Source organism: Schistocerca cancellata, chromosome 10 (genome assembly GCF_023864275.1).
Source record: "Schistocerca cancellata isolate TAMUIC-IGC-003103 chromosome 10, iqSchCanc2.1, whole genome shotgun sequence".
Classification (NCBI taxonomy): Eukaryota; Metazoa; Arthropoda; class Insecta; order Orthoptera; family Acrididae; genus Schistocerca; species Schistocerca cancellata.
Window position 1 is genome coordinate 27,924,108 of NC_064635.1, and position 25,179 is coordinate 27,949,286.

The following is a 25,179-nucleotide window of genomic DNA, read 5'->3' on the forward strand; positions in this document are numbered from 1 at the left end:
GTACACACTATACAAGAGAAGTGCATTTGAATGCCACTGACACACCTACTTTCTGCAGCCCTATAAATCTGCAGTGACTGAACATTGTATTTCCACTGATCAGTTGGTGGATTACGAGCTAGTGAAGGTACTGGCCACGACCTTGTCATATTGGCATTCGGTGGTCAAGAAGGCTCTAGAAATAAGAGTAGCAGACATCCTGCTCAACCGAGACAAGTGTTTCCTGCTCGACAAACCATGGTAACCATTCACTTCATATCTGTGCTCTCAGAGGAATTGTTATTCTGACTCTTCGCTGCTCAACATTGCTACACGTGCCATCCATTTAAAAATTTTTAGTAAGCACTGTGGGTTTGCTGACTTGGTGCTTGATATGTTTTATTCTTGGCCGCATGAAGTAGTATCTGTAGCAGCCACTCTTGTGAAGGCTGTCTCTTGACGCACATACATTTATTCCACACTACATGTCGAGTGCTTTTATTTCAGTCATTGGCTCACCTTGATAATATCTGTATGGTTATTGGCTGAAATGTCAGAAGAAGAAACATTGGTGTCCATGGTACATGACTGGAAGAAGATGGAATATCGTATCTGCCAAAAACACTTCAAGAAACAGCTCAGACTTGGTTCCAGATGGTACCTACCCCTTTATGCACATGAGAAGTGGCTTGGTTCCCATCGCTTTAACTTTGATATATTGTCATGGAATCGTTGCAATCTAAGATGGCAGTATTTTAAATAGAGGGGATTTCTCATCTTCTTACAAAGATGATAAATGTCTAAATATGAACAGTCACTTTCTAGATAAATGTTAGCTTTAACTCTTCCAGTATTTTATATGTAGCCTAATGAAGATTTATTTCTGGATAGCTCACAGAGTTGCTTTAACCAGGGGAAACAGAGAGCTTTCAATTAAAAGTTGTTGGAATATCTGTTCAATTCAACAGATTTGGAAAATAACAGGGCTGTGCTGACAAATGTAAGTTCACATTTCACTTGCAAATACATCACATTCAGTGAGGATAAGAACATGCACTGTTCTCTCACAGAGGCATTTCTCAAGGTAACAGAAATATAAGTAAATTTAGATTAGCTGCAATTTGTTATTCTTTCTGCAGTTCTTCCCATAATGTTGGTACAGTAATAATAAAAAAATACCATAAGTTGCTCTCCACTTTTTGCCTATTGGGTATATATATTAGCCTTAGCTTCAAATTAGCTGAATTTTGACTGTTGTATCATACCCTTCCAAATGTGGTACTCAGTATTAAATCTCATACAACAGTTGCAGAATTTCTCACTTTTTTCAGTATACACTCCACTTCAGCAATAAAAATTAATTTATTTGAGTATAAAAAATTATACATGACTTCGAAGACTAATTTATTGACAATTGTTTCAGCTCAGTTTTTACTCGAGAACTGACTACATGGATCTGAAATTGAAATGCTCCATTGTCCACAATTCTAATTACATTTATCGTTTTATAATGACTATAAGCATCGTTATGCTGCTCCTTGTAGACATAACTCAGTAGCGCCATTCCAGAACCACAGTGGTTTTTTTTTTTTCTCACTGCCCAGCATACTTGCTACTCACTCTATTGGTTGTGGGCTGTCATCTCATTTGTCATCCAGAAGTCTCTGAAACACATGCAGAACCACAGAAAGTACCACCCTTCTACCATACGTAAATACTAATATGTGTAGCAAATCACTTTTGATTATACTCTGACATCACAAATATCGTTCCATGTGATGTGTCTATCACACATGGGTTTGTTTGTAGTGGTACAGAAGGAATTAAAATAATGTATTTTTTGCTTTTATGAGGGCATGCTGAAAAGTAATTCCTCTGAAATTTTTTATGTGAAAACTCTTAAAGCTTTTTAAATGAAACAAATAAACCAAATGTGAACAATAAAAGAGCTTCACCTAAAAGACATTTAAAAAGCATTATTTACATTCTACATCTTTATTTTTCATGTCTACATATTTATTTCTCAACATGGTCACCCTGGCAGTGAGCAGTTTTTTTCCCAACACAAGACCATTTTGTTGACACCACCACTGTAGAACATTTGACTCTGTTGACGGAGCCACAACCTCACCTCTGCGTGCATCATTTCCTCACTATCAAAGTGAAGTTCTTGAAGGTGTTCCTTAAGTCTTGGAAACACTTGAAAATTGGGTGGGGCCAAGTCAGAACTGAATTGATTGTCAACAGTGAACCCAAAGCATCAGATTGTTGTAGATGTCGCAGTGCTTGTGTGTAGTATTGAATTGTCACACTCAAGGAGAGGGTGCTCCATGCGTGTATGAACTCTTCAAATCTGAAACTTGGTTACAAATCATTGTTTCTCATGCACCATCATAGTTATGTCACATTCTATCATTTTACACACAGTAATTTGGAGCCTCTAGTGCCAGAGGACTGCGAAAGTGTAGATGTGAAGAGTAAGGGTATAGAATGTTAATAACATGTGTTTTATTTAAAAAGCTTTAAGAGTTTTCTCATAAAAGATTTGGAGGCATTACTTTTCAGCACACCCTTGGAAATAAATTATCCTCTGGCTGCAAGGATGGACTTCTATATTTCTGTATCACATAATTGATTTCTGATCTACTAGCCCCATCTTCAGAGACGCCATACATCTGATCATTGATGACCATCAGCTGTTGATCCGCGATTTGGGGGGAGGGGGGGATAATGTGCATTGTAAGGTGCAGGAGATGAGGCTGGTAGCTCCAAAATCAATTATGCGATAAAAAATTTTAAAAAATCGTACTTGTAGGCAGAGAGAGAGAGAGAGAGAGAGAGAGAGAGAGAGAGAGAGTTTGAAATAAATTGAAATGCTGTCTGCTTTTATGATTCAAGAAAGAAGGAAGTCCTTCCTGACTTACAACTATGATAATTCTATCGAAAGAAAAATTTACTGAAAAAAAAACTTTAAAGCTTGAGAGACAATTGCTGGGTTGAACTTAACATTAGGAAGTGAAATATTTACTACTGCCGATAGACACACACAAAAGTATATTGCACTTTTCTAACTTTCAGACCTATTGGTTCCTCCCTTAGGCAGCAACTTGTCTCCCTCTCCATGCCGAGGAAGGAACTAATACTTCCCCGGCTTGTGATAATTGGTTATGTTTTGCTTTCACATCATTTTAAAAATAAAATTCGTTCTGTCTTCAGCTCACTCTGGTTACTATTGTAATAAATGTAACTGGTATAAACACAAACTCCAATGTCAGTCCTCACACATTACAAATCAGATTTATGTTCTTCCCTTGAATAATTAATGTCACCAATGTTCATTACATGTATAATGTGAGGTATTGTAATCGCAATGTCCGCATCGATAGCTGAGTGGTCAGCACGATGGAATGCTATGCAAAGGGGCTCGGGTTCGATTCCTGGTTGGGTCAGAAATTTTCTCCGCTCAGGGACTGGGTATTGTGTTGTCTTCATCATCGTCTCATCCCCATCGACATGCAAGTCGCCGAAATGGCGTCAACCAAAAAGACTTACATCAGCAACCAGTCTACCGACAAGAGGCCCAAGCCACACGACATTTCATTTCATTGAAGTAATTCTACTATGTTGCTTTTATTGAAATTGTTTTCCTGCTACATTTATACTCTGTGAACCATTGTAAAGTGCCTGTAGATGTATATCTTGTTGTACAAGTTACTAAGGTTTTTTTCTGTTCCAGTCACGTATGGGACACAGGAAGCATGATCATTTAGATACCTCCGTATGATTGTAATTAGTTGAATCTTGTCCTCACGATCCCTTTGCAAGCAGCACTGGTGGTGGTGGGGGTTTGGGGGGGGGGGGTTGTTGATATATTCCTAGAGTTGTTATTTAAATCTGGTTCTTGAAACAGGTTTTTTTGGGATAGTTTACATCTGTCTTAGAGTCTGCCAGATCAGTTTCTTCACCATCCATGTGACACTCTCCCGTGGTCAAACTAACTTTTGACCAGTCGTGCTGTCCTTACATGTATACATTCCGTATCTCCTGTTAGTCCTATTTGGTACAGGTCCTACACACTTGAGTAATGTTCTAGGATGAGTCTCAAGAGTGTTTAGCATGCGGTCTCCTTTTCAGACTTACTTCCCTTCCCTAGTATTCTGCCAGTGAACCAGTCTGCCACCTACTTTACCAGCAACTGAGACTTTCTGACCATACCATTTCATATTCCTACTAATTGTTACAGATAGGTATGTGTATGAGTTGACCAATTCCACCTGTGAATCATCGATATTGTAGTCCTAGAATGTTTTCTCATTTTCAGAAGTGCACAGTTTTAAATTTCTGAATATTTAAAACAAGTCAACAATCTTTGTACAACATTGAAATCTTATCGCAATCCAATTGAATATTTGTGTTGCTTCTTTCTGTCAGTATTACACTACAGATCAATGCATCATCTCTGAAAAGTCTGAAGTTACTATTAATATTGCCCACAAAGTCATTAATATACAATATAAACAGCATGGGTTCCAAAATACTTCCCAGAGGCAGACCCGAAATTACTTCTACACCTGTCAATGGCTCCCCATCCCAGGTGACATGCTGTGCTCTCCCTAGACACAAATTTTGCTTGGTACCCTATATGATCATACTTTTGATAATAAGCATAGATGTTGTACCAGTTCAAATGTTTTACAGAAATTGAGGGATACTGCGTCTAACTGCTGCATTGATCCATGGCTTTCAGTATGTTATGTGAGAAAAGTGTGAGTTGGTTTTCATACGATTGATGTTTCCAGAATCCACGCTGGTTAGCATGGAGGAGGTCAGTCTGCTCGAGATACCTAATTATGTGAGAGTTCAGAATATGTTCTTACAAAGAGACAGCCATATCAGTGGGACTGACTTTTCTTTTTAAATCATCTACATGGTGATGTAGGTTAGGGTCCAAGGAATCTTGCCCTGCACCTGTTCACCCTTGTGAGCCCTCATTTGCTTTTAATCAGTGGGAAGAAGAAAAAATTCAGAATTTTGTGTGATGCACTACAGCTTTAAAAATAAGAACATTAAACAGACTGGTTGTGTAACATAACAGTTAAGGTATGAAGTCCTCACATGTGAAAGGTTGTGGGTTCACATCTCTTCAGGCACTTGGAAATTTTCTGTTTTAAAAACTTTATTGAAATGACTGATCATTATTTTTATTCAATCAATTGGTTGAAATGTAATTTTGTATTTCTATTCCTTTGTCACATCATTTTAATCATTGTATTAACTTTTTAATTTGATCTCATTTTTTCTCCCTGTTGTTCTTCTTTTAACTTGTGACCTTTGTGCCTGTGAATTTAATTATTCTTATGTATCTTTCATAACATTTAAACATTTGAAAATGCTAATATAGTTGTTAAAAACAGAAGATGAAATTCACATTGATCGTGCAATGATGCCAAACATGTATTTCTCATCACAAGATGTACATTTTTATGGTAATCTTCACACAGACATTTAAAACATAAATCCTCATTTTACCATGGACAAAATAATGTAGAAGGGTTAAATGAAAGAAAGGAATTTCCAGTAAAATGAGGAGAAACATCATGAATGCAGTAACATGGACAAAAATATAAGATGATGAAATGGAGTAAATTGAAAAGTTATTAAATAACAGTAATTAAAATCATGTGACCAAAGATTCCTAGTGGGAAATAAACCAAAGGAAGAAAAATAACAGCTGACAAACAAATAGAAACAAAACATTTACATTAACATCAATTAACTGGATAAAAATAATGATCAGTCTCATTTTAATAAAGATTTAGAGATAAAAAATTTCAAAGCATGTGAAGAGATACAAACCACAACCTTTTGCATGTAAGGAATTTACCTTTAACTGTTATGCTATGCAACCAGCCTGTTTAATGTTTCTATTTTTTAAAGCTACAGAGCATCATGCAGAATTCAAAAAAAAATTTTTTTTGTTGATTACTCACAAATGAGGGCCCCTCAGAATGAATGGCTACAGGGTGTGAACCTTGGACCATAACCTACATAACCGTATAGATGATTTCAAAAGGTGATTCCAGTACTGGGGAAATTTTGTGTGTGTGTTTGTGTGTTTTTTATTGTGCCTATCTACCAGCGCTTTGCCGTTTGGTAAGTCATGGAATCTCTGTTTTTAATATATATATATATATATATATATATATATATATATATATATATATATATAGTTATAATAGAAGGAAACAATCCATGAAGGAAAAATATGTCTGCTTGTGTCTGTATATGTGTGGATGGATATGTGTGTGTGTGTGCGAGTGTATACCCGTCCTTTTTTCCCCATAAGGTAAGTCTTTCCACTCCCGGGACTGGAATGACTCCTTACCCTCTCCCTTAAAACCCACATCCTTCCGTCTTTCCCTCTCCTTCCCTCTTTCCTGATGAGGCTACAGTTTGTTGCGAAAGCTTGAATTTTGTGTGTATGTTTGTGTTCTTTTGTGTGTCTGTCGACCTGACAGCACTTTTATTTGGTAAGTCACATCATCTTTGTTTTTTTATATATATATATATATATATATATATATATATATATATATATATATATAGAAGGAAACATTCCACAAAGGAAAAATATACTTAAAAACAAAGATGATGTGACTTACCAAATGAAAGTGCTGGCAGGTCGACAGACACACAAACGAACACAAACATACACACAAAATTCAAGCTTTCGCAACAAACTGTTGCCTCATCAGGAAAGAGGGAAGGAGAGGGAAAGACGAAAGGATGTGGGTTTTAAGGGAGAGGGTAAGGAGTCATTCCAGTCCCGGGAGCGGAAAGACTTACCTTAGGGGGAAAAAAGGACAGGTATACACTAGTGCACGCACACACACACACACACATATCCATCCACACATATACAGACACAAGCAGACATATTTAAAGGCAAAGAGTTTGGGCAGAGATGTCAGTCGAGGCAGAAGTGCAGAGGCGAAGATGTTGTTGAATGACAGGTGAGGTATGAGTGGCGGCAACTTGAAATTAGCGGAGATTGAGGCCTGGTGGATAACGGGAAGAGAGGATATATTGAAGGGCAAGTTCCCATCTCCGGAGTTCGGATAGGTTGGTGTTAGTGGGAATTATCCAGATAACCCGGACGGTGTAACACTGTGCCAAGATGTGCTGGCCGTGCACCAAGGCATGTTTAGCCACAGGGTGATCCTCATTACCAACAAACACTGTCTGCCTGTGTCCATTCATGCGAATCGACAGTTTGTTGCTGGTCATTCCCACATAGAAAGCGTCACAGTCTAGGCAGGTCAGCTGGTAAATCACGTGGGTGCTTTCACACGTGGCTCTGCCTTTGATCGTGTACACCTTCCGGGTTACAGGACTGGAGTAGGTGGTGGTGGGAGGGTGCATGGGACAGGTTTTACACCAGGGGCGGTTACAAGGGTAGGAGCCAGAGGGTAGGGAAGGTGGTTTCGGATTTCATAGGGATGAACCAAGAGGTTACGAAGGTTAGGTGGACAGCGGAAAGACACTCTTGGTGGAGTGGGGAGGATTTCGTGAAGGATGGATCTCATTTCGGGGCAGGATTTGAGGAAGTCGTATCCCTGCTGGAGAGCCACATTCAGAGTCTGATCCAGTCGCGGGAATTATCCCATCACAAGTGGGGCACTTTTGGGGTTCTTCTGTGAGAGGTTCTGGGTTTGAGGGGATGAGGGTGGCTCTGGTAATTTGCTTCTGTACCAGGTCAGGAGGGTAGTTGCGGGATGCGAAAGCTGTTTTCAGGTTGTTGGTGTAATGGTTCAGGGATTCCGGACTGGAGCAGATTTGTTTGCCACGAAGGCCTAGGCTGTATGGAAGGGACCATTTGATATGGAATGGGTGGCAGCTGTCATAATGGAGGTACTGTTGCTTGATTGTGGGTTTGATGTGGACGGATGTGTGAAGCTGGCCATTGGACAGATGGAGGTCAACGTCAAGGAAAGTGGCATGGGATTTGGAGTAGGACCAGGTGAATCTGATGGAACCAAAGGAGTTGAGGTCGGAGAGGAAATTCTGGAGTTCTTCTTCACTGTGAGTCCAGATCATGAAGATGTCATCAATAAATTTGTACCAAACTTTGGGTTGGCAGGCTTGGGTAACCAAGAAGGCTTCCTCTAAGCGACCCATAAATAAGTTGGCATACGAGGGGGCCATCCTGGTGCCCATGGCTGTTCCCTTTAATTGTTGGTATGTCTGGCCTTCAAAAGTGAAGAAGTTGTGAGTCAGGATGAAGCTGGCTAAGGTGATAAGGAAAGAGGTTTTAGGTAGGGTGGCAGGTGATCGGCGTGAAAGGAAGTGCTCCATTGCAGCGAGGCCCTGGACGTGCAGGATATTTGTGTATAGGGAAGTGGCATCAATGGTTACAAGGATGGTTTCCGGGGGTAACAGACTGGGTAAGGATTCCAGGCATTCGAGAAAGTGGTTGGTGTCTTTGATGAAGGATGGGAGACTGCATTTTAATATATTGCATTTTATATATATATATATGCTGCAGTATTATTCTGAAGTAACGGGACACAGTAATATCCTTTTTTAGAGTATTATTTCTTACCACTCAAAATTACGAAAATTTAACTGAAAACTAAAACAAAAAAATCCTGGGATTCTAAAAAAATTCCCGGTTTTCTCCCGAATGAAAAAATTCCTGGGTTTTTCCCAAATCTCCCAGTTCTCCCGGGTCGTATATACCTTGTCTGATACTGAGTTGAATGTTTTTCACAATGTAAGAACACCCATTAAATATTAACTGTCAGCAAGGAAGCTGCATGTAACCATTTCTTCTATACTGGCTGTTGGGAAGCCCTCAGAATCAGTGAAGGCAATGGCCACATTCACAGTTGTGTGCCCCACAATTATAGTAAGTTTGCCACCAGCTTCACACTACATGTCATTGCCCCTCACAATTTGGAAGCCTCTGCAAATATTTATAACGAGCAATTATGAGCTCAGAAAAGAGCACCACCTTATGAAAATATTTCACACATCCTTATAAAAGTTTTCAGTATGCCGTGTCTTGGAGCCCTCATATTGAAGAAAATATATTTTTTATATTGTTTGCATGTAATTTTCTATTTAAATATTGGCTGACTGGTTTCTGGCTTTGTCCACTTTCACAAGCCTCATATTTTGTATTTGGGACACATTTGCCAAATTTGTAACACCTACAATAAAATAAGCCAGTATGACACACATTGAACTCCAGTAAGAGTTGTATAGTTGTCACATGAATCTGATCATGCTGGATAATGAAGATCTGAGCTACACCTGAAGTGTGATGACATAAATAGAACTGCCAACACCAGGTATACCCCAAATAGGCAGAGCCTGAAATTAGTCAATATTCAACATCCATCCTTGTTTGTATCGTGTGGGGGTCACTTTTTTTGCAAAAATTTGTTTATTCATAAGGGTGTTTGTGATAAAAATGCAACACTTCTGGTCACAACAAATATTTCAACTCACTAGTAACAGTTACTCCCCCCCCCCCCCCCCCCCCCCCCCACACACACACACACAAATATGTAAACATTTAGTGTTAAGCATTAACTTATGACATGCACATGATGTATAAAATGTGTAACTAACTCGTCTCCAAATTTGCTTTTTATCCTAGGTGACCAATGACATCAAAGTGCTATTACGTTACAGCAGTCTTGGTTCCAACGTACACATCAGATGGAAGCTGATTGTCAACAATATAGGCACTGGCGTGAAATGGTTTTATGAAAATTGTGCAAAGCATTGCTCACTTTGCCTCCGATTTTAATCCACTGGTATTTAGTAAACTGTCGCTCTGTCAGAGCTTAAATGCTTCATACACTTTTCACCTGTCGTGGGCACATTTGTGCCTTTATTTCCTGTCATGTATTTGACAATATCTGTAAAGACTTGTTATTGAAATTTTGCCCTGTAGTGGTGTGGAGTAAGATTATTTTTATGAATTATTGCCAGTTCGTAAGCACTGAAGAAGTAACTGCAGGTAGATAACAAGATACCATTGTTATATGTGATATTTCTGATAGAGACAATTCATTTTAGCTTTTTAAAACTGTCATAGGAGGTTTATCACAGAACTTGTTCACTCACTTATATCTGTGGAATGGACTGATGTTAATATTTGGTTCAGTTTTAGGAAATTTGTGTGTATAGAGAATGTCTCTTCATGTACAGTGAATGCCCATGATTCTCATGGGCATTGCAGAAAGTGATGTACTTAAGTGTGTGCACATGTGCAAAATCTCGCATAAGTATTGATATAGTCAAAAAGTGATAAACAAACTAGGATATGTTAAATTGTGACATTGTTTGAACTGTGGTATCAGTTTTAGTGAATATTTCCTTCGAATTTGCTTCAATTTCGTGATTCTTGAAGGTGTCTGGAAAGTTACAGCCTGTCTTTTTGGATCTGCTGCTACTGGTGAAGATATTTGTCAGTAATGTGAATTGTCATATGTTTAAAATCCTTTTCTCGTCATATATGGATACAAATGTTCCAGCCGTGAATTGGTGTTGCAACAGATTTAATTGATGTTGGTGCATTTTGTTGCTGTGATTCCTAAAAGATATTTTTTACATTTGTTGATATCTTGTATATGTTTGTTTGTTGTCATAGCAGAGACTGTTTTAAAATGAGAGGAAAGTAATTTTAGACTGAAATATGTGTCATTTGCTTGGTTTTCAACCAATGTCGGATACAAGAAGTTGATATTAATCGGGAAAGATTCCATGCGTTTTTTTAATGCTGTTTTGTTTGTGTAGTAGACAGTTTTGGTGTAATCAAAAAGAAAACATTTTAAGCCTTATTTGTAGCTTGCTTGTAATAAAGTTTCATATTCATTTTCCTTGTAATCTGAAAATTACTGACAACATGGCTACAGTTATTTATGCATACAGTTGGTGACATTTTAGCACTGTCACACACAAATCATTTAAAAGTTTTTTCCTTCTGGACAGACTCCTTGAGCAGTTAATTTTTTCAGTGAGTAATACAATTTCTGAGAAATCTTGTTTTAATGCTCGTTTCAGATGGCTAGGGAAAAAAATCTTGAGTCAGGTCTTTTTGGAAGAACACTTTGTCTTCATTGTGCCTGAAAATATTTTTGTCACATGTGAGAGCTGTAGTTATAAACGTAGCTTGCTCAAATGTTACATTTGTCCTGTCTGAATAATAAAAAGCTTTTCATAAAAGTGGCAGATGTAATTACATTGTAAAACTAATGAATAAGTATTTTCTTGGCTTACAAAGATTGTTCTTAACAGTTTTTCAAGAACCTGTATTTTGTTAGCATCAGATGTGTGTACTGTTTCCTTGTAAAAAGAAAAAAGTTGTTTAGTAAGTAAGCTCATAGTGTCACTCCCAATCTATTGATTCTTTTCAGTGTCTTGTTTCTCAGTGAAGTAGTGCTACATTTGAGATTTCCTCCCATATCTTTGGGAATCTATGAGACTCAGTAAGGCAAGAAAAGATTAATTCATCAGTTTTTGTAATTTGTATCAATAAGGAGGAGTAATGTGTGTAAAAACAAACAAGCAATAGTTAAAAATCATCCTGAGTTATGTAAATACAGTATAAGAATTAGAATGGTAATGTTAATAGCTCTTTACTTTTTTTAAAGAGCAGTATCAAATACATTTCAATGAAAATGATTTGTAAATATATAAATATGTACGTATACACCAACCGCATTTGCGGTCGAGTAGTAGCACCATTATTTTTGACCTGTGGGAAATGGTATTCATTGAAATCTTGTCTTAACTAGGTCGGCATTTTGGGCTGTAAAGCTGCTGGAATGTGGTAGAATTTTGAAATGTTACACGCAATTAAAAAGCTTCATATTTATTTATCTCTCTAATATTTCATAATTCCACTTTGTAAAACCTCTTTGTTAGTGAAAGTCGTTTTCAGTTAAGCGTTTCTCCCCACTTCAGTTCTCTTCCTTTAAATTTTGTTTGTCAGTCTGTATATGTTTGCTACTTTGTGTAATAGCATCAGGTTGTCACCAGACTTTCTATCCTATTGGAGTACCATGCCGTACCAGAAATTTCTAGTGTTAATAGTTACTACAGGAATCAAATTACACTACTATGTGAGATTAAGTGGTTTTGCTAAGTAGTTTCCCCCTTTTACAGTGATGCCCTTCAGCTAATAATACCAATACTTCTTCACTTTACTGTGTAAAATATATTGTGTTAATCTAAATTTGTATTATCAGTCATTTTAGAATATTATGAGCAAATGTGTGCACATAGAACTTTTGAGTCTTTACTTGGGTGAGTACTCACCATCTCACTTGTACATCTTTACAGACAGCAGAAGCCTTCCATTGGAAGCGCTGTTAACTGAAATTGTCCTCTCACTGAATACAGTCCAAAACTTGTATTATTAAGCTGGCTTCCAGTGTGGATTTGCCAATGAAATTATTCAGTATAGATGTTGTCAGCACAAACATCTAAGACTTTGTTTATCTGGCAGCTTTAAAGACCAGGACAGCCTGAAATGCCATTTGGCTCCAAACACTGATAGTTCTGGAAATTCTGTATTTATATTTTTGTGACAACTTACCGTGATATGTATATAATCTCCAAAGTATCTTCCTTAAGGCAAGTGCCTTGTGAATTTTGTTTGCACACAAGTGTGTTAAAGCCTTCTAAAGCACTTATTGTGTCCATATTTAAAACAGATTTATGAAGGCTTAGGAAGATTTCATATAAAATTTCTTTGAAGTTAAAAATAAGTACCTAACAGTAAACCAATATGATGAAGCATGCAATTACTAATATATGGCAAGTCAATACATTACTTGTAATCCGCAGTATTTGGAGTCAGAAAGTGGTAATTATCCATAGCAACTAGAACAGCCAGTAACTTATGTATTTAATAAAATAATATTTTAAAAACTATGGAACAGAGTTGTGCTAACACATATCTCAGTCTGCATTGATGTACCTGGTTTGTTACGTTAATACAGACATGGTACAACTCAGTCTACCTATGAGAAGAAAACTGTTTCTAATTACAACTGTGGGCATTAAATGCCCTTTCCATTCAGTCGTGGAAATAAGAAGTGCAGCGAAGTGCTATGATCTCTACAGGGTGAGCTTCAGGAACAATATTTCAGTTTTTGTTTTTTTTTTTCAGAGAAAAGATAATTTTATGGAATATTTTATCTATATAATGAAATTTGTTCAGAAAATTGGGTTACAAGCTAAGTAATCTTAATTTTAGATACTAGCTGACTGTTGATAGATTGGGTTGTAAATGTGTGTTTCATTATATTTTTTTTACTGTTGGTTACCATTTCCATAATGCCGGTAGTTAAAATAATGTTTCTTTTTTTTTACCATTGTTATTTGTACCACGTACCAGGACTGCATAATCACTTATTAATATTTGCACATGTTGTTCCATTGCTATTGCAGGCAGATGTTAAATGAACCGAAAATACCTATTTTATTTTTAAAGTTTTTTGACCATCTTAATAATTATGTTCAATGAAAAGTGCACTTGTTTCGAAATGCCTGTAAAAAGAATTATATTTTTGCATGTAGTGTTAATTATGTCAGGTTCATCATAATAGTGCCTATTTATCACATACTGTACCTTATTTTATGATCTACCTTTACCATTTTTCAAAAGAAATTAAAGTTTATAATAAATACTATTTAAGTTATAGACATAAAAGTGTCTCAATTTATTTGGGTGTGTGTGTGTGTGTGTGTGTGTGTGTGTGTGTGTGTGTGTGTTTTTCCCACATGTGGCATGCTGTTGGCTCTAAATTTAAGATCCGCACCTGAATCCACAAAAACTTTTGGAACTTACAGTAGTTTCAGACATCATATGGATCAATTCCCTGTTTTATTAGAGCAGAAATAGATTGTTACCAAGTGATTGATGTAAGTCCGTGGCTATAACCATTTCTTGTCATGTAAAAATTACTAATTTTGGTTAAGGTAAATCCTTGCGAAGAAAGGCAAACCCACATTTGTAGATTCAGAAAAAGATTTTCACGGTACTGGCTAGGATACACTCTTCATAATTCTGAAAGTTATCAACAATAAAATACAGGGCAAAACATTGTCTGTACAGTAACTAGATTGTGTTTCTAAAAGTCACAGGACATGGAAGGGAAGCATTCATTCAGAAAGGGGTGAAGTAGGGCTGTAGCATACCCTCTTGTTATTCAAACAGTAATAGAGCAAACAATAGTAAACACTGAGGAGAAATGTGGAAATGGCTTTAAAGTTCCAGGAGGAGAAACAAAAACTGTGAGTTTTGGTATTGACATTTTAATTCAGTCTGAGATGGCAAAGGACATGGAAGATAGGTTGAATGGAATGGATAGTATCTTGAGAACAGGTTGTAAGATGAACATCAACAAAAGTAAAACAAGAGCAATGGACTGTAGTAGAAGTAAATCAAGTGATGCTGAGGGAATTAGATTAGATATGAGATGCTGAAAATAGAAGAGATATTTGATATTTGGATAGAAAAGCAAAGCAGCAACAGGAATTAAAAAGGATGTGAAAGGTAGACTGGCAATGTAGAAAAATATAACATCAGATAAAAGTCTTAGGAAAACATTTTCTGAAAGTTACAGTACTATATAAAAGTAAATGTGGATGCTAAAAAGTACAGATAGGATAAAAGTAATTAATGGCATAATTTGATTAAAAAGGGATGAGATGCATCCTAAGCCATCATGGAATAGTTAATTTGGTGTTGGAGGGTTACAGGCTGGAATACAACAAGCATATTTCAATGGATCCAGGATGCAGTAGTGACACAGATTTGAAAAGACATGCACAAGGTAGACTAGTGTGAGGAGCTGCATCAAACCAGTCTTCACACATTATGACAACAGCAACAACTTGTCATTTTCATACATATTTTGTCTCTTCATGCTGTTCTGACTGACATAATTAAGATTAATATCCAAAGTGAGAAGTACTATCATATTACAAGGTCTGTTCAGAAAATTCCAGAACATTTTTATAATTTCATGCCAATGGTGTGTTGGAGAGAAATATGGTTGCCATCCTTGCACAAGCCTGTGTTTAATGTGTAATTGATGAAAGTTTATGTGTCTGTTAGTTATTGTCCAGTAATGTACTGAGTAGAACGTTGAGTCATACAGTTTGCAAATTTCGAGATAGCATCGTCAAGAAGAGCAATGGGTCTGCATTAAATTTTGCGTGAAACTCAAGAAAACCTTTACAGAGACACGCCAAATGATGCAGAAAGCCTACGGTGATGAGTCCTTAAGCCATACTCTGTATTACGAATGATTCACATGGTTTAAAAGTGGCGGGACAGAAGTTAAAGATGACCCTTATTCAGGATGCCCTTCGACATATACCGACGTCAGGAACGTCAACGAAATTGTGCATGTGAATTGGAGACAAGCTGTCTTGAGAGATTGCAGAAGAATGTAACATTTCAGCTGGACCATATCATGAAATAATGAGACAGCATCTTGGAATGCGTTTTCCTGCCAGGTGACTGCCTGAACTGCTACCTTCCCAAATTGCCAATCGGTCCCTCTGTCAGGTGTTTGGGAGGTGTGAACAGTTACCTAAGGTGAGTGTGCCCCCCTCGTGAAGGGGGACCCCAGTTGGAAGGATCGTGCCATCGGAGACACAGGCAATCGTGGGAGTTTTTCTTGCAATGAGCCAATCATTTCACAATCGACGTCTACAAAACATAAACAGTTCCTTGTGGTTTCACATACTGAAGACGGCCAGTCCTTGGCAATGGTAAATATGTTTATTATTTAGAAAGGTGTTGCTGCAGTTGCCGGCTCTATGAGAAATCCTGCTCTTGTTTACGGAATGGCTCTTTGCTTTTGGAGTCTACTTCTGGTTCTCAAGCACAAAAACTGCTTGCTGCGTCACTTTTCCGCAGCTATACTGTTTGTGTAAAGACCCATCAAACACTGAATTCTTTGTTTGGTGTTATTTACACTAGGCTGCTCGTTGGTCTGACCGAGGCCAAAATCCAAACTTACCTGTCTGATCAGTGTCATTACCATCCTTCGGGTGACGAAATAGTAGATGCACTCTTCTTCTCACCTTTGATAGAGTGGTTCATCCGTCCAAGATAAAAGCAGGCTATGAGGTCCTCACAGTCTAATGGTACTTTCCAAATCTGATGTGCTATTACCAGTGTCAACATTTCAACCACACTCAAATGTCTTGTCAACACCCGGTCAAATATGTAATCAGTGGTAGGGATGCGCAAGAGGGTGATTGTCCACCTCCTCCTCCCTACCGTATCAACTGCAATAGTGACCATGCCACTTCCTCTCGAGATTGTCCTCTGTATCTCGATGAGTGAGCTGTCCAGGAGATTTATATAAAGGAAAAAGTTCCTTACCTGGTTACTCACAAGTTATTGGCTAGTTGCTAACCCTGTGTTCTACTGTCTGGCACTTATAGAACCGTTCTTGCTACATCTCGCTCCACAAAGGGCATAACCACACAGACACGCAACCTCAAATTCAGATCTGAGGTCGTGAAATCGCCCAGTGTCATGGTAGCATTGCAGTCCCCTCGTCCAGCTGTGCAACAAGCTATCAAACTGTTGCCTTGTGGGGCGAAGTCACCAGCTACACAACTGGCAGGCCAGAAGGGACAGAAGGAATGCTCCTGTGAAGACTTCCTATGTCCCTCCAGCCAACCAACACCTAAGTCTTCCTCTGCTAACCGGAAAGGCTCGAAGAAGTCCAACAAAGGCAAATGGTCTTCTTTGCCAACTCGGAGATCCTCTTTGATGGTGTTACTGTGTGATACCTCGCCCGTCCGGCTACTGTGTTGCTGGTGCACACCACCAACCGTTTTTCTGCATTGGACTTTGCAGGCAAACAGTGGAAGAAAGCCGACGCTTCTGTAGACCTCGTAGAGCAGGAGCCTCCTGCCTCTGTGCCCTGTAGCAGCTAGTCTTCGCAGGCTGGCACTCGGCAGCTGCCAAGGTGACACCACTTCATTTTTTCCTCATCATGACACTCTTCCAATGGAATGTTCACGGCCTTCAATCCAACAACGAGGATTTACAACTGCTTTTAGAATTGCAGCGTCCACTTGTACTCTGCCTTCGGGAAACAAAGTTGCGTCCTCCGGATTGCTTTGAGCTTTTGCATTTCTTCCTGGTTCATTTTGACCTTCCGCCTGAGGTCTGCTCTCCATCTCACGGGGGAAGCTTGCTGCTCATATTGGATGACGTTCAGAGTCAACCCATCTTCCTGACTACCTGGCTTCAAGCTGTTGCAGTTTGCCTTTTCCTTCCTCAGTTGACCTTTTCCCTTTGTACCATTTACATCCCTCCGTCATTCAGTGTCACCAGGGCCAAGTTCCTCTAGCTTATTGGGCAGCTACCTCACCCATTTCTGCTGCCCACCATCCCATTTGGGGTTGTCCTAGAACCTGTCCGAGAGGTGCCGTATTGGCTGTCCTTCTTAATCAACTTAAACTTTTCTGCCTTAACACAGGAGCACCGATGTTCCTTTCAGACTCTTCGCACACCTATTCCCATTTGGACCTATCTTTCTGCACTGCCCATCATGTTGAGTGGTCGTTTCTGTCACCTGCTCGAGTGGTAATTTCCCGTGTGCTATCCGTTTGCTGCCTCCTACCCCATCTGTGTGCACGCCTAAATGGCAGCTTCCTAAGGCTGACTAGCAGCTTTACTCCTCCCTGGCAACCTTCAAAGAACAAGATTTCTCCAGTTATCAGGACCAAGATCCATTCTCCAATTTCCAGCTTGTCAGTAGCAGATGATGTCATTATGGACCCTATTGCTATCTCCAACGCCTTGGGACCCCATTTTGCAGAAATTTCGAGCTCCTCCCACTATCACCCTGCCTTCCTCCTAGAATTGTGTTAGAATGCCAACTTCACTATGAGGGAGCTAGATCATGCACTCACTTCATTCAGATCCTCCACCCCAGAGCCAGAGGCTGTTCACATTCGAATGTTGCACCACCTTTCTGTTGCGGGAAAGCACTTTCTGTTTAATACACGCAACAGCATCTGGGCAGAGGGCAAGTTTCCCAGGCACTGGCATGAAGCAACTGTCATACTCATACCCAAGCCCTGTAAGGACAAACACATTTCTTTTAGCTACTGCTCCAACTCTCTCACCAGCTCTTTTTGCTAGGTGATGGAACGTATGATTCATGCCAGGCTGGTATGGTGGCTCGAGTCTCGCAATTTACTAACCACTGCACAGTGTGGATTTTGAGCTTGCCTTTTTACAGTTGACCATCTTGTCATTATGTCCACCCATGTCATGAATGGTTTTCTGCAGAAATCCAAGACTGTGACCATGTTTTTTGATTTGGAGAAAGCCCACGACACCTGCTGGAGAGTTGGTATCCTCTGTACACTCTACACTTAGTGCTTCCATGACCGCATCCCCATTTCCTTGAAGAATTTTTAAAAGACCGAGGTTGGAAACTGTGTGGGTTCTGCCTTGCAGGCACCTTTATCCAGGGAGACGGTGTGCCTCAGGGTTCCATCCCGAGGGTCGTCTTCTTTGCTATAACCATTAACCCTATAATGGTCTGTCTCCCACCAGTTGTCACCGGCTCCCTTTTTTGTTGATGATTTTGCCCACTATTGCAGTCCGTCATAGACCTGTCTTATTGAGTGGTGTCTTCAGCAATGTTTCAATTGTCTTTACTCATGGAGCATCAACAGTGGATTTCATTTTTCCACTGACAAAACCGTTTGTATGAACTTCTGGTGGCGCAATTGATTTCTCCTGCCATCTTTACATCTTGGGCCTGTTTCTCATCCATTCGTTGAAACTACAAAATTCCTGGGGCTCCTGCTCGGCAGGAATCACTCTTGGTCCTCCCACATGTCTTACCTGGCAGCCCGCTGTATGCAGTCCCTCAGTGTCCTACGTGTCCTCAATGGTACTCCCTGGAGTGCAGATCGAACCACCCTCCACCTCTTATACCAGTCCCTTGTCCGTTCAAAACTAGACTATGGGTGCTTTTGAGAATGAGATTTTCGCTCTGCAGTGGAGTGTGCGCTGATGTAAAGAGTGTGTGCAGAAGAGCTTCTGTGAAGTTTGGAAGGTAGGAGACGAGGTACTGGCAGAACTGAAGCTGTGAGGGTGGGTCGTGAGTTGTGCATGGGTAGCTCAGATGGTAGAGCATTTGCCTGTGAAAGGCAAAGGTCCCGAGTTTGAGTCTCAGTCCGGCACACAGTTTTAATCTGCCAGGAAGTTTCATATTATGGATGTTTTGTTTATCCATCCCTCTTATGCCGTCTCAATTCTATCCATCATCGTGACATCCGTTTGGCCTCTGGCGCCTTTTACAATATCTCGGTTGAGATTCTGTATCCAGAAGCTGCCGAACTACTACTGTCCTACCACCATGACTTCCTCCTCAACAGGTAAGCATGCTGTTTGTCTACCATCCAGAACCACCCATCCTATGCCTCATTCTTCAATGACTCCTTTGATTGCCAGAATGGGGTGCATCCATCTTCTGTTACTTCCTGGAGTTCGCTTTTGGCTCTTGCTCCGGCAGGTTAACTTCATGCTCCCTGCAACTTTCCTGGTGGGTATGGACCCATCACCACCTTGGCTTCGTACAGTGGCCCGTGTTGACATTGGCCTTCATTCGCTTCCTAAGGACACTACACCAGCCTTGCTCTATCGCCTTCAGTTTCACAAGATTCACATGGAATTTCATAATAGTACCTTTGTGTACAATGATGGTTCTCAGACTGATCATGGTGTCAGGTCAGGTGTGCCATCATCATTGGCGCCGACATTGTTTGGTATCGGCTACCGGCACACTGCTCAGTATTTACACCAGAGCTCTTTGCCCTATGTCAGTCCACGGACTACATCCAGTGACACAGGCTTTTCAATTTTGTCATCTGCTCAGACTCTCTCAGCACCCTTCAAAGCCTCTGTGCACTGTACACCATCCATTTCTTAGTGCAGTGGGTCCAGGAAAGCTTGCACTTGCTCATTGTTGATAGAGCCACTGTGATGTTTGTGGCTTCCTGGTCATGTCGGTCTGACAGGAAACGAGGCTACTCATGCTGCTGCCAAGGTTGCAGTCCTCGTACTTCAGCTCACTAGTTCTTACATTCCCTTTGATGATCTCTGTGTTGCTGTCTGTCCGAAGGTGGTGCGACATTGGCATTGCCACTGTTCCTCCCTTCATGGGAATAAGCTCCGTATTGTTAAGCCTCTCCCAGCGGCTTAGATGACCTCCTCTCGCCCCTCCTGGTATGAGGAGTTCATTTTAACTAGGTTGCGTATTGGGCACTGCCTTTTTAGCCATCACCACTTGTTAAATGGCGCTCCCCCATCACTTTTTGCACATTGCACCCAACTTTTAACTGTCTGCCATTTCCTAATGGAACGCCATTTTTTTGGCCAGAGTTTGCCATCTGAGTTATCGGCCACGTTAGTGAATGACGCACGGGCTCTCGACCGCATTTTACTTTTTATCCATTCTAGCAATATGGCGAAGACCATTTAATTTTTAGTTCTGGACCTCCATTTCTCTATTGCGTATTTTATAGATCTTTCTCCACACACATTTCATAAAAGATAAGATACTGTTTTGAAAGACAAGAGTAAGGGCTTTCAAATAATGTATTCCAATTGAATGAACCATTATTAGCAGGGCGTATGTTGAAGTGCACATTGTTTTAGTTAATAGTAAACATTGAATATGGTACTTCTTGAAGTAAAATGTTTCCTCATGAGCTAAACTATCAGTACTGCTGTCATCAGCAGACTGTAAACTATACACTGAACAGTAAGGTTTTGAAAAATACAGTTTTGACAAGAATTTAGAGATATCATATATGGGCATAACTGTTATTAAAAGGAGTGGGAAATTGAAAAAAATTAATATTGTTAGGAGAAATTTTTAAAATAAATTTATTTATGTTATTTAAAAGTCAAAAAACATGCAGTTTAAGAATACAGAAACTAAATTTTTTTTCCTGAAAGTGGCATCTTGCAAATGAGCTCCATTTTAGTGCAAACATTCCAACAGACTCTTAACCCTCAAGCAGACACACCTCTGTATAAAGTGTGTCAATCACAGATAATATTGTTTTGTCCCACTCTATTGTTTTACAAGTGTGATCCCATACCTATTCTTTCATTAGTGCTTCAGCGAACACAGTACTAAGTTGTATTGTCTTAAGTCCAAATGAGCAGCAGTAATATGCAATAAACAGCAACCTAGGTGAGAAAAATTTACAATCTGTGCAAGAAAATGCCCAGATTCCTAGCTAGCAGCACAATCCCACAATTGGGCAGTTATCTACAAGATAATTAGTAATCAAATATGCAGTTGGTGGTGATCTGAAGCAAGTGCACTGTTGATTGCTTGAGTGGGTCATTACTATGGGATAACACTTCTATAAAATAAAAGAATGATATAATGAAAGGTTTATTTTATTAGTGTTTAATTAAACAGTGGTTTAGGTCATATAATGTAAGTTTACTTTATCATTTTTTAATTGAACTGTGATTTTACTCAAACATGTTTACCTTCGTAACATGAAGACATCCTTCCCAACACCAGCATTTCTGAATTGTGCAGGTGGGAAATTTCTTTGCAATACATCCTATGTTCCCATAACCCTCCTGGTCTCAACCTTTATTAGTCACTGTCCTCACACATGCAGCCCCTTCACTGTTCCCGCTCCAGCACTACACGGCCGTCATTCCACCATCACACCCAACCATTTTACTTCTCTCCTTTTCCACTATTTCCCGCCCCACCCTCCCCACCTCTACCCTGATCTCTGTGTAACCTGCAGCATTTCACTCTCCACCACTCCCACCACACTATCACTCCCCTCCCCACCACAGCCTCCTCCTTACCTCCACCCAGTCACCACTCCCATCATGCACTGGGGCTGCTGCTCTTAGTGTGGTTCCAGTTGCCTGAAACTGCAGTCGTGTATGTGAGTTGCATGTGCATGAGTGTGTGTGCATATGTGAGTCTATCATTGATGAAGGCCTTGGCCAAAAGGTTTAATTGTGAGAGTCTTTTTGTTGTTCCTACCTGTGACTCAGAATCTCTGCTATATGGTGAGTAGCAGCATTCCTTTTCAATATTGTAACATAAAGACAGTTATTTTTTATACGTGTAAAAAATGCAACTCACGCCCACTTATGTTATAAAAATGGAGTGCCCACTTGAGGATTAAATAAAAATGCACGTGGTTTGAGGCAACATTTCTACAGGAATTTCGGGAAATTTTTCTTGGATATTAGCTTTCAATCCTTCTATTATAGCATGTACATAGTGATAAACACTGTTTTTAACATGACCCCATATGAAGAAGTCATACACTGACAGATCAAGAGTCTGGGAGGCCATTGTCTATCACCGTTTCTTGAAATTAAAGTTTCCAAACACTTGGTGTACAGCAGCCATCAAAACCGGTGCTGTGGATGACGTTAATGTGTCTAGGTAAAACCAGCCATCATTAGTAATTTTTGAAAATGTCTGTAGTTGTTGTTCAACAGAGGTTTCGAGCATGGCGATGTACCAATCCAATCTGACTGCTCTCACCCTCAGAAAAAAAAAAAAAAACCAGGCCAAGAAGGCCATATTCTGACACAGCACATCATACAGTAATTGCATTGCTGTGCAGTGGGCTTGGATGTAGCTTAGTAAGATGTTCTCGTGCCCAACAACGAAAATTTTGTTTATTAATGAATCCATTAAGACAGAAATTGGCTTTTGCCAACCAGGCACAGATCCAATGGAGGGAGGGGAGGGTGAACCCCCCCCCCCCCCCAACCTCGGAGAACAGGTAACCCAAAACATTTATATTTTTACACACACAAATCTCCAGTTTTTTCAGCCAACTTTCAGAGAATACGAGTAGCATGAAAACTGTGGGCCTCAAAGGCAAAGGGTACTAGAGGCTTACAAGTTAGCACAGTATACCTCTCTGTCCATTGCCTTAGGGCTAGCTGAAATGGATGGGCTTCCAGCCTGACTTGCTTCAGAAAACATTCCCACTGGGTACCTGTTCCCATTCGAAGGTGGAGGGCTAGTCTACCTACCACCACCACCAACAACAACAACAACAACAACAACAACCTATCACAATTCATTAAGTACACAGGTAGAACCCGCTGATCACAAGGAATAGGGCAACACACAGAGAGAAAACCATTCACTAAAAAGGATACTGTGTGAACTTCCCCTCACCGATTTGATACATATTGAAAGGGAGTGTAAGATGTGACTTTCAACATATCTAAACAGGAAGATGCAACTCTTAACCGTTTTTGAGAAAATTGAATTTGAAAAATGTAAGCATGTTACAGACTTTGTACGGTGACTAATATTTAAGGAGTCAGTGGCCAAGTGAGTAAGACTTCAGTGCCAGGCCATCTGTATGCTGAGGCAACAAAAGTCACAGGGTACCTCCTTTTGCCTGGCATAGTGCAACTGTGTAATGTGGCATGGACTCCAAAAGGCGTTGGAAGTCCCCTGCAGGAGTATCGGGTCATGCTGCCTCTATAACCATCGATAATTGCGGAAGGGCTGCTGGTGCAGGATTTTGTGCACAAACTGATTGATTATATCCCATAAATTTTCAATGGGGTTCACGTTTGGTGATCTGGGTGGCCAAATTGTCCACTGTAAGTCAGAATGTTCTTCAAACTCTCTCGTACAATTGTGGTCCGGTGACATGGAGCTTCATCATCCATAAAAATTCCATTGTTTGGGAAGAATGAAGTTCATGAATGGCTACAAATGGTCTCCAGGTAGACAAACATAACCACTTCTCCTCAACAATTGATTCAGTCCTACCAGAGGACGCAATCCATTCCATGTAAAGACACCCCACACCATTATGGAGGCACCGCTAGCTCACACAGTGCCTTGTCGACAGTTTGGGTCTGTGGCTTCGTGGGGTCTGCACCTCACCTGAAAGCTACCATCAGCTTGTACCAACTGAAACTGGGACCCCTCTGACTAGGCCACGGTTTTCCAGTCCTCTAGGATCCAACCGATATGGTGACAAGCCAGGGAGGGGCGTTGCAGGTGATATTACACTGTTAGCAAAAGAATTCGTATTGGTAATCTGCTGGCATAGGCCATTAATGCCAAATTCCAATGCACTGACCTAACGGGTACATATGTCATATGTCCTACATTGATTTCTCCAGTCATTTTATGCGGTGTTGCTTGTTTATTAACATTGACAACTCTACACAAACGCCACTGTGCTCGGTCATGAAGTGAATGCCATCAGCCACTGCGTTGTCTGTGGTGGGAGGCAATGCCTGAAATTTGATATTCTCAGCAGACTCTTGACACTGTGGATCTTGAAATATTGAATTCCCTAACAATTTCCAAAATGGAATGTCCCATATGTCAATCTCCACACTGAAAGTCTGTTAATTCCCGTCTTGCAACCGTAATCATGTCCGAAACCTTATCACTTGGATCACCTGAGTACAAATGATCTCTCCATCAATGCACTGCCCTTTTATACCTTATGCACATGGTACTACCACCATCCGTATATGCGTATATCGCTGTCGCATGAGTTTTGTCACCTCAGTGTGCGATAGTTTGTAGGGGATGGGAGCTGAACAGAGGGTATAGAGTATTTTTAATATTTTGGAAGAAGAATGGCGACTTGTAAGTAACAATAAAAAGGTTACATATCTGATAATGTTAAAGCTCAATGTAGAACTGATTTTGAAATCATTTTCTCGAAAGGGAAACACCTTACTAAACTATTTTTTTTTTTTTCCTTTCCATGAAAGCTAGGGGAGGGGAGAGGCACAGTCCCCCTCTCTTGCCCCTCTGTATTGGCACTCATGCCATAATGTTATAAGCACAAGATCTTAGTATCAAATCTCATTGCTGGTGCCACTTTTTTGTGATTTATCTGCATCAATATCCAGTGACATGCTTCGATATGTGTGGTACGCCACAAAATTGTTTGATGACAGAGAACCTATTTGTTTTGCAACAGACACACACGAAAAACCAAGCACATGCAAAAATTGGAGATTCATTTTGTTTGCTGTATGTGGCAATAACTATTGTTTTACATGTTTCTACAATCAGTATCATCCTGATTCATGCAATGTTCCACAGGTTACACATTATACTTGTCACA

General features: G+C 40.0%; 1 protein-coding gene across 1 annotated transcript in view; it reads left to right on the top strand.

Annotated features, from left to right (window-relative positions):
- LOC126106730 (uncharacterized) overlaps window positions 1-13,660 on the top strand; it is a 143,239-nt gene extending 129,579 nt beyond the window's left edge. The window contains exon 18 of the mRNA XM_049913108.1: window positions 9,644-13,660. The gene's annotated coding sequence lies outside the window, so the exon portion shown is untranslated. The remainder of the gene's footprint in view (window positions 1-9,643) is intronic.
- Window positions 13,661-25,179: the final 11,519 nt, after the last annotated feature.